This window comes from Meriones unguiculatus, chromosome 1 (assembly GCF_030254825.1).
Source record: "Meriones unguiculatus strain TT.TT164.6M chromosome 1, Bangor_MerUng_6.1, whole genome shotgun sequence".
Classification (NCBI taxonomy): domain Eukaryota; kingdom Metazoa; phylum Chordata; class Mammalia; order Rodentia; family Muridae; genus Meriones; species Meriones unguiculatus.
In genome coordinates this window covers 110,711,865-110,730,794 of record NC_083349.1, presented here as the reverse complement: position 1 = coordinate 110,730,794, position 18,930 = coordinate 110,711,865, and the positions used below count along the sequence as shown (strand labels likewise).

The following is an 18,930-nucleotide window of genomic DNA, read 5'->3' as shown; positions in this document are numbered from 1 at the left end:
ATTGCTATCACAGTTGGGGAAGAGCCGTTATTTTCCTCAAGATTCAGTATTAGAAAGGCCTCTCCCTTTATTGCATCAGAAAATAATTACAGAATTTCTTCTTGCTGCTTCCCTAGAGACCCATTTTAGACAAGAGAAATCCTAAGAGAAGCTTGCGCAAAAGATGTGCACTGAAACTAGACTACACGAGCCGATATTGGCACCTTTCAGGCTTATTCTGATGATAATGTAGAAAAACCTCAACCCCAGTATTTTTGTTTTTAATTATCCTCTGAAGAATTGTATAATTAATCATCCTTTCCCACTGCAATAACTCAGATATTTTGAGTTTCTTTCCTTCTACATTTGAAAAGTGTCTTAATTTTTCGTAGAAATATAATAAAAATTCACATTCTAGCTTAACATACTTAACTAATCTTAATTATAAATTAGGATGTAATAATACTGTGTTCCAATTTTAATGTGCATGATATTTAATCTTTCAGAAATGTAAACCAGTGTCATAATTTAATTATTTTTGTTAGTTTTATATTTTCATTCAAGTTCTGTCTTCAATTATATTGTCCACATGAAAAGTATAGAATTGATTTCATGCATGTTTTAAACATAGAATTCTAAATCAGTGTTTTCACCATTGTTGGCTCATGAGAATAGAAAGTGACATTATAGAATCGCAATGGTCTAGTTATCATAATCTGCACCTTTGATTTACTAAAACAGTTTAATTAACTAAGTTTCAAGTTGATTATTCTGAAATTCTTCCATATGGAAGTATTAGAAATTTATATTTTGGCGCTGGAGAGATGGCTCAGAGGTTAAGAGCACTGGCTGTTCTTCCAAAGGTCCTGAGTTCAATTCCTAGCAATCACAGGGTGGCTCACAACTATCTATAATGAGATAGTCAGTTCCCTCTTCTGACCTCCTGGTTCACATACAGGTAGAATACTGTATAAGTAATAAAGAAATAAAAAAAAACCAAATTCTTTCACAAAAAATTTATATTTTTCAGACCCTAAGATAGGAATATACACACTACGAATTAAAACATAAAGCATATTTATATTCCATATATTTTCTTACACTGAAGCCTGAAGATAATGCTGTGCCATATCTTTAGAGCAACTGCCTTAGCCTAAGCCTCATCATGGGCTGGGTGTGGGTGTCCCACTTGTGGTGTCATGTGGTTACTCAAGGAGCTTGAGAGTTGAAGCATTAGATTTCAGATTTATATGTTAGAGACACTCAATTTGTAATGCTTTTTATAAAGTCTTGTAAATCCTGGTTCTCTCCCATGCCCATAAAAATAAAATTTTTAGTAAGATATGGTGGCAAAATTCCTGCAATCCTAACTTTGGAGATGGAGGATCATGGTAAGTTTGAGTCCAGACTGAGCAATTTAGGAGTCCTTGCATCAAAAGAACAATTTTTAGATAGTGAGTGCATAGCTTAGTGTCGGATTGCTTTTCTTATACGCATCAGGCACTGGCTTCCATCCCTAGTGCTACTTTGTTTTGAAACTTATTAACACACTTCTAGTTTGCTGAATTCTGTTACATTTACAGACCATAAATCCATAACGAGGTTCATGAACCTCTTCAGACAATCATTAAACTCTCCTGGTAATTTTCACAAAAATTTTGCTCCTCTGGGAATTCTATTGAGGTAAAATGTCTCTACCCTTTATTTAGTTTCATAGCTAACCATTACCATAGTCAAAGCCATTTGTATAGGCCTCTTCCTAAAGAATATAAAAAGTCAATTTGTTTTCTTTTCTAAAATCACATAATCAGAATTTAGAGCAATCTACTTCCATTTTCCATTTGAAGAGATGGAAACCTCTGTAAGTTAAAGATATTCTCTGCCATTCAATATTCCTCTACAGAGAATTAGCTCTGTTCCCCATTTTTTAAGTGGATTACTTGATTTGCTGCTTTTCAGCTTCTTGAGTTCTTTATATATACTGGATATTAGTCCTCTGTCAGATATAGGGTTGGTGAAGATTCTTTCCCAATCTGTAGGCAGTTGTTTTGTTTTGATGACAGTGTCCTTTGCTTTACAGAAGCTTTTTAGTTTCATGAGGTCCCATTTATTGATTGTTGCTCTTAGAGCCTATGCTGTTGGTGTTCTCTTCAGGAAGTTGTCTCCTGTGCCAGTGAGTTCAAGGCTTTTCCCCACTTTTTCTTCTAATAGGTTTAGTGTGTCTGGTTTTATGTTGAGGTCTTTGATCCACTTGGACTTTAGTTTTGTGCAGGGTGATAAATATGGATCTATTTGCATTTTTCTACATGCAGACATCCAGTTAGACCAGCACCATTTGTTGAAGATGTTTTCTTTTTTTCCATTGTATGGTTTTGGCATCTTTGTCAAAAACCAGGTGTTCATAAGTTTGTGGGTTTATTTCTGGGTCTTCTATTCTATTCCATTGATCCACCATTCTGTTTCTATGCCAGTACCATGCAGTTTTTATTACTCTTGCTCTATAGTACAGCTTGAGATCAGGGATGGAGATACCTCCAGATGATCTTTTATTGTAGAGGATTGTTTTAGCAATTCTGGGTTTCTTGTTGTTCCATATGAAGTTGAGAATTATTCTTTCCAGGTCTGTAAAGAATTGTGTTGGTAATTTGATGGGAATTGCATTGAATCTGTAGATTGCTTTTGGTAAGATGGCCATTTTTACTATGTTAATCCTGCCAAGCCATGAACATGGGAGATCTTTCCATCTTCTCATATCTTCTTCTAATTCTTTCTTCAGAGACTTGAAATTTTCTTTTGTACAAGTCTTTGACTTACTTGGTTAGGGTCATACCAAGGTACTTTGTGTCTTTTATGGCTATTGTGAAGGGTATTGTTTCCCTAATTTTTTTTCTCAGCCCTTTGTCTTTTGTATATAGGAGGGCTACTGATTTTTTTGAGTTAATTTTGTATCCAGCCACTTTGCTGAAGGTGTCTATCAGCTGTAGGAGTTCCCTGGTAGAATTTTTGGGGTCACTCAGGTATATTATCATATCATCTGCAAATAGTGATACTTTGACTTCTTCCTTTCCAATTTGTAGCCCCCTGATCTCTTTCAGTTGTCTTATTGCTCTAGCAAGAACTTCCAGAACTATGTTGAAGAGATATGGAGCGAATGGGCAGCCTTGCCTTGTCCCCGATTTCAGTGGGATTGATTTAAGTTTCTAGATAATTTAATTGATTTAAGCTAGATAAATGCTTTCCTTCCCCAGTGTTAGTTTTTTCAGTGTTTTTTATAGCAGCAGAAAGCAAACTAAAGCAGGCAGCATGTATGATACATATACATGAGTCCTAGCTATTAGTATTACTGTTATTAGTACTTAATTCAAGAACTTTAAAGTTGAATCTAAGTTCTTCATGTATATGTCATTATTCATCACAGCAACTCTGTAGCTACCACTACCTCCACTTTATAAACTAGCACAGAGGAACAAATTACCCAAAATCACCTACTTAGTAGGTGGCAATGTTGTCCAGAACAGTCATCAGATTCCAGAGCAAGTAATCTTAACTTTTTTTTTAAATATTAGTTACAGTTTATTAACTTTGTATCCTAGCTGTATCCTGCTTCCTCATTCCCTCCCAACCCCACCCTCCCTCCCTCATCTCCTCCCTGCCCCCTTCTAAGTCCACTGATAGGGGATGTCCTCCTCCCCTTCCATCTGACCCTAGCTTACCATGTATCTTCAGGCCTGGCTGCATTGTTGTCCTCTGTGGCCTAGCAGGGCTGCTCCTCCTCCCGGTGTGTGTGTGGGAGGGTCAAAGAGCCCGCCATTGAATTCATGTCAGAAATAGTCCCTGTTCCCCTTACTAGGGTACCCACTTGGATACTGAGCTACCATGGGCTACATTCGAGCAGGGGTTCTAGGTTATCTCCATACATGGTCCTTGGTTGGAGATACAGTCTCAAAAAAGACCCCTGTGCCCAGATATATATCCCTGCTGTGTTTTCCATATAATTCACAAATTGCTAACAGTGTAAGATGTAGTGAGTAAAGGGAACTGAGTCGTTATGTACATGTTCACATCAATACAGTGTGAACAGTGAGAAAGCAGAATAACAGTGGAGAGATGGTTGAACTCATAGATTGGTTTCCGTGTAAATCTGTCTTTTCTGAACTGATCCTCTCATTATTTTTACTTATAGGGTTTTGAAGAAATAAAATTGAATAGAACCTGAATACATTGCTGGGCATACAGTAGGTGGGTAGTGTCTGACTTCCATGTGGCATGGTGTAATAGTGTTTGAGGAGCAGTTGGAATGCTGGCATGCACTCATAGCCCTGGCTGGCATGCTGCTGGTGCTTCTGACAGAGCACTGCCCTAAGCTTCAGCCATGAACCAGTGTGCATAGCTTGGTCTTCCTGCTGTTGGGAGCTAATGGTCTCATTGTCTCCATATTTAGCACACTACATCGACAATTATTTTGCTATATTCTTTAATGTGATAAGCATAGGGAGCTATGAGGACACATCGGAGGGTTACTCGCCCAGCTGTGGTAGATGAGGAACTATTTCCCTGAGGAAGGAGGAGAGTATGAGGTTAGAGAGTGAGTCCAGAGTGGAGACAAAACCACAACTGGAAGAAATTTGTCATTATTCAAACATGTTCTGGTTATCTACTGCTAAAACATCAGGGATACTTTTATTAGGATGTGTTGGAATATTAAGAGCTTGACTTTAGGTTTGGGCAAAGCAGTTTTCTTTTAGAAAGAAAGAAAGAGAGAGACAGAGACAGAGAGAGAGGAAAAGAAAAGAAAAAAGAGAAAAGATCCACCAGTACCATGACATTTTTATTACTGTTGCTCTATAGTACGGCTTGAGATCTGGGATGGAGATACCTTCAGAACATCTTTTATTGTACAGGATTGTGTTAGCTTTTCTGGGTTTTTTGTTTTTCCATATGAAATTGAGAATTGTTCTTTCAAGGTCTGTAAAAATTTGTGTTGGTATTTTGATGGAAACTGCGTATTGAATTTGTAGATTGTTGTTGGTAGGATAGCCATTTTCACTATGTTAATCCTACTGATCCATGAGCATGGGCTATCTTTCCATCTTCTGATATCTTCTTCAATTTCTTTCTTCAGAGATGGAGTTTTTTTTTCATACAGGTCTTTCACTTGCTTGGTTAGAGTCACAATAAGGTACTTTATGTTATTTGTAGCTATTGTGAAGCATGTTCCCTAATTTCTTTCTCAGGCCACGAGTCTTTTATATACAGGAGGACTACTGATTTTTTTTTAATTAAACTTATATCCAGCCACTTTGCTGAAGGAGTTTATCAGCTGAAGGAGTTCTCTGGTAGAAGTTTTGGGGCACTCATGTATAGTATCATATCATGTGCGAATAGTGATAAATTTGACTTTCCAATTTGTATCCCTTTGATCTCTTTTAGTTGTCTTACTGCTCTAGCTAGGACTTCCAGAACTATGTTGAAGACATATGGAGAGAGTAGGCAGTCTTGTCTTGTCCCTGATTTCAGTGGGATTGATTTAAGTTTCTCTCCTTTTAGTTTGATGTTGGCTATAGGCTTGCTGTATATTGCCTTTACTATGTTTAGATATGTGCCTTGTATCCCTGATCTCTCCAAAACTTTAAACATGAATGGGTGTTGAAGTTTGTCAAATGCTTTTTCAGCATCTAAGAAGATGATCATGTAGTTTGTTTTTTTTCTTTCAGTTTGTTTATATGGTGGATTACATTGATGAATTTTTGTATGTTGAACCACCCCTGCATGCCTGAGATGAAGCCTACTTGGTCGTTGTGGATGATATTTTAATGTAATGTGTTCTTGGATTTGGTTTGCAAGTATTTTATTGAGTATTTTTGTATCAGTTGTTCATAAGCAAGATTGGTCTGAAGTTTTCTTTCTTTCTTGGGTCTTTGTGGGGTTTCAGTATCAAGATGACTGTGGCCTCACAGAATGAGTTTGGTAATGTTCCTTCTGTTTCTATTTTGTGGAATAGTTTGAAGAGTATTGGTGTTAGCTCTTCTTTGAAGGTCTGGTAGAATTCTGCGCTGAAACTGTCTGTCTGGCCCTGAGGTTTTTTGTTGTTTTTTGTTGTTTTGTTTTTTTGTTTTTGTTTTTGTTTTTTTTTTTTTTTTGGATGGGAGACTTTTGATGGCATTTTCTATTTCCTTAGGGGATATAGGACTATTTAATTTATTTACCTGATTTTTGATTCAGCTTTGGTAAATGGAATCTATCAAGAAAATTGTCCATTTCATTTACATTTTCAAATTTTGTTGCATATAGGCTTTTGAAGTAGGACCTAATAATTCTTTGGATTTCTTCAGTGTCTGTTTTTATGTCTCCCAGATTATGATAGATAGATAGATAGATAGATAGATAGATAGATAGATAGATAGATAGATGAGAAAAAGAAAATAACTAAAATGACTCTGTTTACACAGACATTGCATTTTCTGTCAAACAGCATCTTTTGGAATCTGCATGTATCCTGTTGAGATATTGTATTACATGTTTGGGGGAAAGAGGGTAAGAGGAAAAAGCAAGTTATCTTCAGAGGATGGATGTGGCTGTTCATTCATTACATGAACTGTTGCTTTACAGTCCTCTTGCTTTCCATTCTTCTTCACAGGTGATGAAATCATGTAAGTGTCCCATTCTCAGTACATGGTTTTAATTTAGTATAGTTTAATACTATTGTATACATATTTCATATGTTAAGACTTAAGATTTCAGGGGCTGGAGAGATGGCTCAGATGTTAAGAGCACTGACTGTTCTTCCAGAGGTTCTGGGTTCAATTCCTTGCAACCACATGATGGTTCATGACCATTTATAATGAGATCTGGTGCCCTCTTCTGACATGCTGGCACACATACAGGCAGAATATTGTAGATATAATAAATGAATAAATCTTTTTTTTAAAAAAAAAGTTAAGATTTCATTCTATCACTTTCCTTGTGGAGCTCCTGTCCTCTCCAGGTCTTACTAATTCCCCCTTCTTTCATATGATTCCAAGGTCCATTCATGGAGATAACCTAGAACCCCTGCTCAATTGTAGCTCATGGCAGTTCAGTGTCCAAGTGGGTACCCTAGTAAGGGGAACAGGGACTGTCTCTGACATGAACTCAGTGGCTGGCTCCTTGATCACCTCCCCCTGAGGTGAGAGCAACCTTATGAGGCCACAGAGGAGGACAATGCAGCCAGTCCTGATGAGACCTGATAAGCTAGGGTCAGATGGAAGGGGAGGAGGACCTCCCCTATCAGTGGACTTGGAGACTGGCATGGGAGGAGATGAGGGAGGAAGGATGGGGTTGGGAGGGAATGAGGGAGGGGGTTACAGCTGGGATAGAAAGTGAATAAAATGTAATTAATGTAAAAAAATAAAAATGTAATTAAAAAATTCTTTCTATCATTCTTTAGTACTCTTTCCCAGTAAAATAACATGTTCAAAACCTTACAAAGACACCTACTTTTGTCTAAATAGGGATAAGAAAAGAGAAAGAATAAAGAATTTCTTAGAAGATGAGGAATATGGACCCAAGGAAAGAAAGAGGGTGTTAAAAACAGGTTGTTGTAATAAGATGCCAGGGAATATAGTGATGATGAGTAAACTGTCTTTATGAGAACCCCAAAGCAAGCGGGATCTGTGTGTGTTCTGTGTCAGTTGACATAAGGGTATGCTTTGATCTCCTACAGTCTACTCAGACATTCATATCATACCCACCAGTAGGAAGGAAACCCTTCTGCAGTATTTGCCTGCAGAAGTACTGCCTGACTGGAACTATAGAAGGTGGAATAGTGGATATTTGGAAAGATTGGGAAGCAGTTGTTAGGAGACTAAAGTTCTTAAGATAGAGGAGCAGGGAAAATGAAATCAAGTGTATAAATAAAAGAAAGACCTGGAAAAGATACTTAGGAAAGTCTGGAGAAAGGAAGTTAGAATAGACATGTTTACTGTGGTGATAATCCTTTATATACATGGATTAGCCAGAACCTTAAGAAAAAAACAACTTTTTTTTTTACTATTTCCGCCAATAGACAGTTTATTATGTTATTAGTTTTCCCATGACATTATTTATTTCAAAAATCTAGTTGTTTGTTATTAACCTCTCCAGTCTATATTGCTGTAAAGATTATGTTAGCATAATATGTACTTTTACATCCTTTTCACATTTAATTTATTTGTGTCTCTGTAGTTAAGTAGGTTGTGTTCCAAGATAAAGTTGAGTCTTGCTTTTTTAATCTAGCATCTAAACTTTCTGTATTCTTTTGGTATCTACAGCATTTCCATCACTATAATCATTTATACATTTTGATTTAGATCTATTTTTTATTACTTGTTTTCCATTTGTCCAACATATATTTTCCTTTTATCTTTTTTAATTTTTATTTATTTATTTTAAATTCTTTATTAATTATACTTTATTCACTTTGTATCTCCCCTGTGGTTCCCTCCCTCCAATCCCTCCCTTCCTCCACCCTCTGCATGCATGCCCTTCCCCAAGTCCACTGATAGGGGAGGTCTTCTTTCCTTCCTTCTGACCCTAGTCAATTAGGTCTCATCAGGAGTGGCTGCATTGTCTTCTTCTGTGGCCTGGTAATTTTGCTTCCCAACCTCAGTGGGTGGTAATTAAAGAGCAGGCCAATCAGTTCATGTCAGAGACAGTCCCTGTTCCTGTTACAATGGAACCCACTTGGGTATTGAACTGCCATGGGCTACATCTGTGCAGGGGTCTTAGGTTATCTCCATGTATAGTCCTTGGTTGGAGTATCAGTCTCAGGAAAGACCCCTGTGCTCAGATTTTTTGGTTCTGTTGCTCTCCTTGTGGAGTTCCTGTCCTCTCCAGATCTTACTGTTTCCCGCTTCTTTCCTAAGATTCCCTGCACTCTGCCCAAAGGTTGCCCGTAAGTCTCAGCATCTGCATTGATAGTCTGCAGGGCAGAGCTTTTCAGAGGTCCTCTGTGTCAGGCTCCGGACTTGTTCCCTCTTTTCTCCTTCTTCTGATGTCCATCCTCTTTGCCTTTCTGGATAGGAATTGAGCATTTTAGCAAGAGTCCTCCCTCTTGATTAGTTTCTTTAGGTGTACAGATTTTAGTAGGTTTATCCTATATTATATGTCTATATGAGTGAGTATATACCATGTGCATCTTTCTGCTCCTGGGGTAGCTCACGCAGGATGATCTCTCTATTTCTTAGTTCTGCTGGTTTTCTTTTTATCTCGTACTCATATCCTGTCTTTTTATTTGTTCTTCCAGCTTTCATTGTCTTTCCCTACAACTGCTGCAGTGTTTCTGGAGTACAGGAAATGCATTTTCCTTTCTTTTCGCTTTTCCTTGGTCATCTCGTGTACTGCACTACAGCTTCAATGTTAGTGACCCCAAGCGCTGTAAATCCCCTTCCTAATAAATCAGTTACCCATATCTCCTTCGATGTTCTGTTGCCGCCTCATGATTAATGTGTACATGATTGCATTCATTAGCCTTCCCTCAGACATCTGTTATCTACCGTATGCCCAGGCTTGGCTAACTGACATTAATGAGCCTTCCATGCCAGGAACCTTGGTATGTCCAGGAGTATAAACAGAGTTTCAGCCAGAAGATGCTTCATCACAATGTTGTTGGTTTTTTGTTTTTTTTGTTTTTGTTTTTTAAGATTTATTTTATTTTATGTGGATGAGTGTTTTGTGTGCAGGTATGTGCCTGGTGCTGCAGAGGTCAAAAGAGGGTGTCAGATTCCCTGGTTCTGAGCCACCAAATGGGTTTTGGGAAATGAACATGGGTCCTCTGCAAGTGTAACAAGTGCTTTAACTGCTGAGCTAACTCTCTAGCTCCATAATGTTAAAAACAAAAAATGAAGCAAATCTAAGTCCTACACATAGTTTCATTAATATGAGCAGCTAACGTATGTATTTGTAGAACAGTGTATATGCAGATACTTTGCTGTAGGTAATGCAGTTAGGGATGATTTTACTTAGTTCTCTTCACTTACGTGTATGCTTTCAAGTCATGCAGTAAACATAAATACCATTTGTAATTTGCACATGCTGACAGACAGCTTCCTTTTGTCAATCCCAGTTTTGGGTGTCCAATGTCTTGTCCACCCAACTGTTGCTGCTCACTGTATCTGGGTCATTCTGTGATCACAACTCTGCGTTGCTCAGCTGCCAGGGCCATGTTTAAAAATCATGGCTGGTGGAATTCTTCTTTTGCTTAACCTTTCTGCTTAAGTTGCTTCATATTTAATCACCAAAACCAACAAGAGGAAACATGAATATTTGTTCTTGCTTTCCAGACTTTCAGTCAACTGGACCTTAGCCAAGAGTTCATATATTCCAATTTTAAAAAATAGATTTTTGTCCCCTGTGCAACTTGTATTTGAATTTTAACTCAAGGCCTTGCCCGTGGCCGGTAAATGTGATATAATCAAGGTGCAACCCCATTTCTTAAGTCGCTTTTTACCAGAGCACAAAGAGTTGGGCCAGATTTGGAGAGGGGTGGAGGACAGTGAGCGAAGGAAGAGAGAGGGAGGAAATTGCATTTTTGTTCTGCCTCTCCACTATGCTGTAACTGTGTCCTTAGTGGGTATTTATGAGGGTGTTTGTTTGCTTGCTTGCTTTTCTTATGCCTTCTCTATTCCATGGATAATTTCTTGGTTTTCTTAAGAATTTAGTAAGAACAAATAGCCAAATAATGAAACTCCATCTATTTTCATGTCAGTTCTTTTATCAACAGATCTTGTCAAGAGTGTATTTATTGAAGCATGTCATGCTGGTAGACCCAGAATGTAATTATACTTGCAAATTTTTCATGCTTTCAGGGAGTTTGCAGTGTATTCCAGATGGTCAAATAGCAAAACATAGATGTTTTGTACTGTCTTTTCATTTATGATTAAGAGTTTGATGTTAGTTACTATTTACATTACCTTTATTATTCAGTGAATTTTAACCCGAGATTTTAAACATGTGTTTTAAACTCTTCTATGGTCAGCATTTAACAGGAGTCCTTAATAAATTATTTGTTCCTGTTAATTGTTTAATTGTGTCAACTTGAGCATCAAATTCAAATAAGCCAAGTCCTAAGTGGCAGTTCCTTTATGAATGGTGTCCTGAATTTATTCTTGCCAAGTATTCATTTGAATGTGTTTTGGACTTTAAATTAGATGGTAAACCTTCTTGAAAAAGTGAAATTTAAAAAAGAGTGATTTTTCCAAATTGTTGAGGTTTTTTGTTTTGTTTTGTTTTGTTTTTTTTCCTCTTCCAAGTACTAAAACGGCCTTAGACTCAAAATCAGTGAAGCAGTGTGCTTTCAGGAATAGTAGTGATGAATCCTTGGTCCATGCATACTGTCTTTACTACCTGCTCTCATTTGAAGAGTTAGCTTACCACAGATGTAGCTCATGAACTCAGCAAAGAACAGAGTTAATGAATTATAGAGGCCCAGATACAGAACTCAGGCTTCCTAAACCATTATTTTCCCTTTAAGGGGCTTTTAATATTCATTTTTATTATTTTAACTTGTGTATGTGTATGCACAGATGAGTGAAGGTGTCGGATATTTTAGAGTCTGGAGTTACAGGTGGTTGTCAGCTACCTGCTGTGGGTGCTGGGACCCCGTGCATTCTCTAGAAGAGTAGTACATGCTCTTAACTGCTGAGCCATCACTCCAGGCCTCGCCTTCCCTATTACAGTAACTCCACTTCACCATTGTGTGCATGCATGTGTTTGTGTATATGTGTATATGTGTGTATGTAGCAAGTTGTATGTAATTCAGTTCATTTAGCTTGTACAACAAATGTCATGGTTTGGGTTTTAACAAGAAATGTGTTTGGGAATATTAAAAGCACTATAGAAAATTTAGCTCTTGTTTTGTGTTTTTATTTTTTAAAGTTTTTAAACATTTATTTTCATTTTATGTGCATGGGTGTTTGGCTGAATTTATGTGCACCATGTACGTGTAAAAGTGAGAAAAGAAGTTGTTTGGATTCTCATGACCTGGAACTACGGATGGCTTTGAGCCATCATGTGGGTGCTGAGACTTGACCCTGAGTCCTCTGAAAGGGTAGAAAGTGCTCTTAAGTGCTTTGGCCCCTGATGTGTATGTGTGAGAGAGCTCTGCTCATTTACTTGTCTTGCATACACAAAATTTAGACTTCTATGCAAAATAGAAGCTAAGATGGGCTTCATTTTGAAAGAAGTATTTATACTAGGATTCCAGTGCAGGGTAACATTTGGAGAAAGGAGAATGAGATCTGACATAGGGAAGTTCAGATATCATGATGTATGACTTTTCTCAGTCATTCTTCTGAGATGTATCTGCAGATGATGGAGCGCAGTGGAAAACATATCTCGTGGCATGATCCTTGAGAAGAATACCAGTTGTGACACGCAGTGTCATCTTTCTTCTGCTTAGCTACACTAGAAGAACTTTCTTCTTGGTAGAACACCAGTTTCTACCTACCCAACCTAAGTAATGGATTGGAGAGAATTATTACCATGAGTTTGGAAGAGTTTGCTTGTCCAGCTGGAATGCTGCATTTTAAAACCTGATTCTGACAATTTAGAAAATTATTCTTCACAGAAGAGGAGGTGGTTTCTTCAGCTCACACCATTTACTCATCTAAACTCTTGTGGGTATTTTGTTGGTGAATGATAAGTTCTTTTTTTAAGAAAAGTTACTGCTAAGTGAGGGGAAACCACACACACACACACACACACACACACACACACACACACAGAAAATATTCATCACTCTACAGATCAATATAGAAGATTTTGTTTAAGATGTTTTCCAGGAAGTGAAGTGATATCTCAGAGGGTGTAAGCTGACTCTTGGATTGGATACATAAGTGGCAGTGAGTAAAAGAGGAGGAGGAAGAGTATATCTAGAACAGGGGTCAGTGAACTTGTTTCTGGAAGTGACCAGATGGTAAAGATGGAGACATTGCTGACCGTGCAGCAGTTACTCAGCCCAGCTGGTGGAGTACAGAATTAGCCAGTAGCAGATGTACACAACTGCATCCCAGAAAACAGCTCACAGCACTAAAGTGTGTGTGTGCCACAAAGCACTTTTCTTTATTTCTCTAGCCATTTAAGAAGTATAAGAGACGTTGATGAGCCCTGCTTTTGCAGGGAAAGTAGTCCAGCTGTTTGTTGACACCCCCCCCCCCCGGTGGAGATTAGAAAGCTGACAGTGGAGGATGGACAGCCTAGTGTTTTGTGTGATTTCAGATACACCAAAGGAAAAGTTGTCCATGCTACCTGCAGAGTGGAGGTCTTGGCAATCTTCATCTGTCGCTCTGTTATCCTCTCTATTGTTTGATTCTTTGGATTGGTTTCTGATTTTAGTTGTTTTCTTCTTTGCTTCCTTTTCATCTTTTTTGCTTTTGTTTTTAGATTTTTATGAGCAAAACTTAAAAATCTGTTTTTGCTTAAAATAAGAATTTAAGGCAGTAACATCCTTTTCCTTGCCTTAATTTTTTCCCTGCCTTAATCTTTAACATGTGTTATTGTTTGTATTTTTATTATCATTTTTTCATTATTTTAATTTTTCAAATTCTGTTTTTGTTAATTATTTAAAATGTGTTAATTTTAAACATTTGGAACTTTAGAATTTTTTCTAAATGTTATGTACTACATTTATTTCAGATATATTTACTATATTTTAGTGAGTTTAATTTTTTTGAATTTACTTTAACTTCTCAGTATATAGTCCTTACTGGTGAAATGTCTATATGTATCTGAAAATAGTTCTTTGCAATTATTAATGTGTTGTTCAAAAAAGAAAGGTGTAAGGGGTAGATAATATCAGCCAGACCTCCTAAGTTGTATCTGATTTTGTTCCTGAGGTATTTATTTGTCCTTCTGTCGATTGCTGAAAGAAGGGCTTGAAATTCTCCAGTGACAGCCCAGAAAGACAGCTCAGCAGCTTGAGGTTCTTGTGTGCATACTTGAATTCAGTCCCCTGTCTCATGTAGGTGCAGGAGAGAGCCAGCCCCTTGAAGTTACGTGATCTCTGCATGTGCACTTTGGGAAGCAGACACCTGCGCTTACACACACACACACACACACACACACACACACACACACACACACAGTGTGGGCAGGAGCACTATTTAAATATTGTTATAATATTATACTTCATTTTCTTCATTTATTTAGTTTACTCTTGTCATATTTTTAAGCTCTGTCATTACATTATGTTGATGGGAGGCCTTGAATGGTAGATATGTGAATGGAGGCAGTGAATTCATTGTAGAAAACTACTACAGGCATAAATGAGTGTTGATTAGGAGTATTATATTGTAAGGCAGACTACAGAGACAGGTCAGGCCTGTTGTTGAGTGCTTCAGGTTGGATTTCTAATAATATGGAATGTAATGAATATGATATTGGTCTGATATATACCACACAGAAATAATTAGGAGACATTTTTTCGGCATCTGCCCACATCCTCACATTCAAGAGGATGAGGTAAGAAAATAGCCATCAATTCAAGGCCAGAGATACTGGGAAATGGTAAGTGACTTTGAGTGATAGTGATGAAAAGTTTTGGGGTACTCATTAAACAATTAATTATTCTAAATTTTTTGAGACAGGGTAGCTTGTAGCCTAGGCTAGCCTCAGATTCAGCATGAAGCAGGGGCTGACACTGAACTTCTGAGGAGGCTGCCTCTCTCTCTCATATGCTGGAATTACAAGCATGTACAACCATACTCATTTATCCTGTCCTGAGGATGGAACCTGGAGCTTCCTGTACGTCAGACAAGCACTTGACTAGCTGAGCGACATTCCCATGGATATTGCCTGATTCTCCAAATGTAGGCATTAGATAAGTAATAAGTTCATTTAGTGAAAGAGGATTAGAATTACTCAAATAATTTTGGAGTTTGATTTAAATAATAAATTTATTCATAAATATTTATATAAATATATTCTTTATATATTATATCATATAATATAGAAAATATATAAATATAAATTTATAAATATATTTAAATAATAAATAAATGAAATTTATGCATGTAAATCATATATATTATATAATATATTATATATATATATATATATATATATATATATATATATATATAATTGGTGGATCACCTACCCAGTGTGTATGAGGATTTGGGTCTAATCCCCAATATAGAAAATTTAAAAATAGCTTTTCTATGTGGTCTCAGCTGAGATGTGACTCTCACTTATAGACTTTGTTTAGTCACCCAGTCTAAAGTTAAAGGAGAGTAGAGGCTTTGCCTCTCTTCTCCACTGCTGCATTCCCAGCATTTGATACAGTGCTTTCCGTGTACTGAGTTCTTGGATGTTTGATGATTAAAATACTTTACCAAAGAAATGATGTATGCTTAGTAAATTAAATATATAATTTGTTTTAAAAATGCCTCTCTAATGTTTACCACATATTTTCACAAGGCCACAGTTCAGGCCTCTGTTCATTATCCTTCCCCCACCCCCAAGGGTGTGGGGGTGTGTAGACTGCGTAGACTGCGTAGACTGTGTAGACTGTGCGTGTTGTTGTGTAGGACAGGCAGTTATGTGTGACCATATGGTAACATACCTTGTTACATGACTGGAACTTTTCATTCCATAAAGAACGGAGTTAATTGCTAAAGCCTCTAAACAAATACAGTAATCAGACCTCTATGTCAAAAGGTGATTTGTAATTTAGATACATGAGAAATGAACTAGAAATACATAGGTAGAAATTGCTTTATGCTTTGAGAGTACTTGCTACCTTTAGGTACAAAGAGGAGCTTTGCATGGGAGACTGGCTTTGTCAATTAAAATATGGTAGAGTAGATATAGGCTACATAAAGAAAAACAACACTGTACACACATCCTAGAAATATATGCCAATTTTAACTATTAGATTGGGTGATTTAATCTTGCTGTCATTCTAGCATTTAATAAAATTGCTTCTAACTTGTATTGAGAATTAAGATACCTGAGCAATGTTTGGGGTGTTTTGTTTTCATTTGGGATGGGTCTCATTATGTAACCTTGTGTACCCTGGAACTTACTGTGTACACCAAGGTGGCCTCAAACTCATAGACATAATCCTGCCTCTGCTTCCTGAGTGCTGGGACTAAAGAAGTGAGCCACCAGGGCTAGTCTTATGATAGTGTTCTAGCCTGATTTGGGTGGTCCTTGCCTGCTGCTTTCTAATTTGGTAGAGAGTTGTTTAGCAGAGAGCTAAGTCCTTGCAGTTTGGGGTTAGGTTTAGTTTTCAGTTATTTGAATATGGACTCGACCTTTTGGGAAAAGGAGAGAAGGAGAAGGGAGGGAAGAAAGATTTAATACGTTGAAACTTGAGAAGTAGGCTTTCTCTAAGTTGTAGACTTGTGCGCGGTTTTACTAACTTGCTTAGTTTCCCTTCTCCGTGTTCTTGGATTTAAAATATTCACATGAGAGTTTATGGTTTACTGCAAAAGACAACAGTAAATACAGTCACACAACAAAGATGCACATTTAAAACTTTGGGCAGAGTGTAGGGAATCTTATGAAAGAAGGGGGAGATGAAAGACCTGGAAGGAACAGGAGCTCCACAAGGGCAGCAACAGAACCAAAAATTCTGGGCCTGGCAGTCTTTTCTGAGACTGATACTTCAATCAGGGACCATGCATGGAGATAACCTAGAACCCCTGCACAAATGTGGCCCATTGGACTTGGGGAAGGGCATGGGAGGAGATGAGGGAAGGAAGGTAGTATTGGGAGGGGACAAGGTAGGGGACACACTTGGGATACAAAGTGAATAAACTGTAATTAATAAAAAATTAATTAGTTTTTTAAAAGAAAATGAAAAAAATATGATTTTGAAACAATGGGAGCATTCACAGCAGAGTATATATTGGAATGAAGGTCTTGCAGTGAGGGAGAAAGACCAGGGAGGACCAGGAGTGGAGTTTGGAGTTTTATAGTGAGACAAAACGACATGGAAGAGAATGAGCAGTAGTAGGATGTAAGAGGGTATGTGTGTGCACTTGTGATTTCTTTGTTGATGAACTAAATGGTTTGTTTGAATTTATGAGAGAGTAGAAGAAAATATGAGGATAATACCATTTACGTTTTGGGTTGCAGCAATTACAGGGGTATAATGATCCTTTTGTGAAGGGATGACGGGGAAAAGATCATATAAAAAGTAGAATGAAAGAATTTAATAATTTCCAAAGTGGTTGTACATGCTTACATCCCCACTGACGTGGCGCTTTCTCAGAAAATTAGGAGCAGCGCTACCTCAAGACCCGGCTACACCACTCCTGGGCACATACCCAAAAGATGCCCCGCCATTCAATAAGGACATTTGCTCAACTATGTCGATAACAGCTTTCTTTCTTAATTAATTCATTTTTTAATTAATTACACTTTATTCACTTTGTATCCCAGCTGTAGCTCCCTCCTTGGTCCCCTGCACTCTGCCCAAAGTTTAGCCACTAGTCTCAGCATCTGCTTTGGTACCCTGCTGGGTAGGGACCTTCAGAGGCCCTTTGTGGTAGGCTCCTGTCCTGTTTCCTGCCCTCTCCCCCTTCCGATGTCTGTCCCGTTTGCCTTTCTGAGTGAGGATTGATCATCTTTTTTTTTTTTTTTTTCTTTATTAATTGTACTTTATTCACTTTGTATCCCCCCGTGGTTCCCTCCCTTCTCCCATCCCAATCCCTCCCTTCCTCCACCCTCTGCATGCATGCCCCTCCCCAAGTCCACTGATAGGGGTGGTCTTCTTTTTCTTCCTTCTGATCCTAGATGATCAGGTCTCATCAGGAGTGGCTGCATTGTCTTCTTCTGTGGCCTGGTAATTCTGCTTCCCCCTCAGGGGGAGATAATTAAAGAGCAGGCCAATCAGTTCATGTCAGAGAACTGCTACAAACATGTTTGAGCAAATGTCCTTATTGTGTACTTGAGAATCTTTTGGATATATGCCTAAGAGTGGTATAGCTGGATCTTGAAGAAGCGCTATTCCTAGTTGTCTGAGGAAGCACCAGATTGCTTTCCAGAGTGGTTGTACAAGTTTACATTCCCACCAGCAGTGGAGGAGGGTTCCCCTTTCTCCACAACCTCTCCAGCATGTGTTGTCTCTTGAGTTTTTGATCTTAGCCATTCTGATGGGTGTAAGGTGAAATCTTAGGGTTGTTTTGATTTGCATTTCACTGATGGCTAATGAGGTTGAGCATTTCTTTAAGTGTTTCTCTGCCATTCGATATTCCTCTGCAGAGAATTCTCTGTTTAGCTCTGTACCCCATTTTTTAATTGGATTACTTGATTTTTTGTTGTTTAACTTCTTTAGTTCTTTATATATACTGGATATTAGCCCTCTGTCAGATATAGGGTTGGTGAAGATCTTTTCCCAATCTGTAGGCTGTCGTTTTGTTCTGAGGACAGTGTCCTTTACTTTACAGAAGCTTTTCAGTTTCATGAGGTCCCATTTATTGATTGTTGCTCTTAGAGCCTGTGCTGTTGGTGTTCTCTTCAGGAAGTTGTCTCTTGTGCCAATGAGTTTAAGGCTCTTCCCCACTTTTTCTTCTAAGCGCTTTAGTGTGTCTAGTTTTATGTTGAGGTCTTTGATCCACTTGGACTTTAGTTTTGTGCAGGGTGAGAAGTATGGATCTATTTGCATTTTTCTACATGTAGACATCCAGTTACACCAGCACCATTTGTTGAAGATGCGATCTTTTTTCCATTGTATGGTAGGTATATGGGTTTATTTCTGGATCTTCTATTCAATTCCATTGATCCACCATTCTGTTTCTATGCCAGTACCATGCAGTTTTTATTACTATTGCTCTGTTGTACAGCTTGAGATCTGGGATGGAGATATCTCCAGATGATCTATTGTACAGGATTGTTTTAGCAATTCTGGGTTTTTTGTTTTTCCATATGAAATTGAGAATTGATGTTTCAGGTTTTGTAAAGAATTGTGTTGGTACTTTGACAAAAATT

General features: G+C 37.9%; 1 protein-coding gene across 10 annotated transcripts in view; it reads left to right on the top strand.

The window, feature by feature from the left end:
• Ncoa1 (nuclear receptor coactivator 1) overlaps positions 1-18,930 on the top strand; it is a 212,872-nt gene that overhangs the window by 96,686 nt on the left and 97,256 nt on the right. For 2 of the 10 annotated variants that reach the window (XM_060365330.1, XM_060365354.1), the window contains one exon: positions 4,163-4,218. The exons of the other annotated variants lie outside the window; for them this stretch is intronic. The gene's annotated coding sequence lies outside the window, so the exon portion shown is untranslated. The remainder of the gene's footprint in view (positions 1-4,162; positions 4,219-18,930) is intronic. 10 annotated transcript variants of the gene reach the window in all.